Source organism: Otolemur garnettii, unplaced genomic scaffold (assembly GCF_000181295.1).
Source record: "Otolemur garnettii isolate 467f Iridium unplaced genomic scaffold, OtoGar3 scaffold00116, whole genome shotgun sequence".
In the NCBI taxonomy this organism is placed as follows: domain Eukaryota; kingdom Metazoa; phylum Chordata; class Mammalia; order Primates; family Galagidae; genus Otolemur; species Otolemur garnettii.
The window spans coordinates 4874012-4875773 of record NW_003852511.1 but is presented as its reverse complement, the minus strand read 5'-3'; the positions used below and the strand labels follow the sequence as shown (position 1 = coordinate 4875773).

The following is a 1762-nucleotide window of genomic DNA, read 5'->3' as shown; positions in this document are numbered from 1 at the left end:
TGAATTTTAGTTTTGTGAACCACAAGTAGTGGCGTCACTTTTCGGCTTTACTGAAGGGAGCAAGTCGCTGCTGTGAATTAGGCTAATTGTGTGCTGGGTCACTGATGGTGGAGATGTGTCAACCACAGACGGCCAGATTGTGTAAATTGTTCCAACTGTTGCACTTTGACCTACTGGTTCCAAGAAATTTTTGTTGTTTTGTTGTTGATTTTAGAATGTTAGGGGATATATGTGTTTTGTTTGCGTACTTTGTTTTCTGCACAAATTGAGTCAAGGGTTATGAGCGTGCCCTCCCAGTATTCCCCGTACCCAGTAGCCATGAATTCGCCCACCCCTTCTCCCTCCTCTGCCAGCTTGCTTTTCATTGAGATCCATTTCTGTATGTTCACTTCAGTGTGGATCGATCGGCTCCAACCTGATATTGAGTACATGTGTTTGTTTCTCCATGCTGGTGAAGTTTCACTTAGAAGCCTGGTGTCCCGTTCCTGAACCTGGTGTTCAGGTTGTCACATAAGATCCTAGATCGTCATTTCTCTTTGCGGCTGAGTAGTACTCCGTGGTCTGCCCACGCCACATTTTATCAACCCATTCATGTATGGGTGGGCACATGGGCTGTTTTCACGTCTTTGTGATTGTGAAGTGTGCTGCTGTAAACTTTTGTGTCCTTTTTATAAAATGACGTTTTTTCCTTTGGGTACATACGCAGCAGTGAGAATCCTGGATCAAAAGGTAGAAGTTCTATGGAAAATCGTATGGCTTCAAGAATTGAAGTTGAAGATTCTTAAATGACCGGGACCCGCATGTTTTTAGGTCTGGAGGGCAACGTGCCGAGTGGGCCATCTGAGCTCAACACGTCTTCCCGATTTAAAACAGACTCCTTCTTCCCTCTTTCTCACTGTCCACTAACTTCCAGAATGTTTTCTCTTTGCTCTGTCCCAAAGGTTGGGTGAGGCTGCAGAGGTCCCAGGGTGAAGTGGTGTTTTGAGGGTGGGAGGGAACAGGCAGTTCTCATACTTTGAGTGTGACCCAAACATCTGCAAGCTCAGGGAGGCCACTTCCCTTTGCAGAGTGGAGATTTCAGCTCTGCGAAAGTTACTTTTTTTTTTTCTTGATAGAGAACATTATTTTCTGGGTATTCAGCCTGACTTCTTTCTGTAAATCCATGACTTTCTCTTTTTCACTGGGAAAAATTTCTACAGTTAATTGAAATACACAAAACATGGCTCAGCACCTGTAGCTCAAGCCGCTAAGGCACCAGCCGCATACACCAGAGCTGGCGGGTTCGAATCTGGGCCCACCAAACAACGATGACAACTAGAACCAAAAAATAGCCGGGTGTTGTGGTGGGCACCTGTAATCCCAGCTACTTGGGAGGCTGAGGCAGGAGAATCGCTTGAGCCCAGGAGTTGGAGGTTGCTGTGAGCTGTGATGCTATGGCACTCTACATAGGGCAACAGCTTGAGCCTCTACCTCAAAAGAAAAAAAAAGGAAGAAAGAAAGAAATACACAAAACATGTTTCCTTGAAGGAAGGATGGGCCTCAGCTTACCTGTAAGTGATCTTAACACGAAGACTTAGACACCCCTCTGAGTGGACACAACCCTGTGATGCTGGCCTGGCATATGGGGCATGGTGGACTGGAGGTCCCATTTACCCCTTGCTCAGGCATCTGTGCAGTGTGCAATGCTGTGCACTGGCCCTTCTGTTGAGACCCTTCTGTTGGGGCATGGTGGACTGGAGGTCCCATTTACCCCTTGCTCAGG

The 1762-nt window shown here is 46.8% G+C and overlaps 1 protein-coding gene across 1 annotated transcript in view; it reads left to right on the top strand.

The window, feature by feature from the left end:
• The window catches only part of NID1 (nidogen 1), a 90630-nt gene that overhangs the window by 48499 nt on the left and 40369 nt on the right, over positions 1-1762 (top strand). The gene's annotated exons all lie outside the window — the stretch shown is intronic.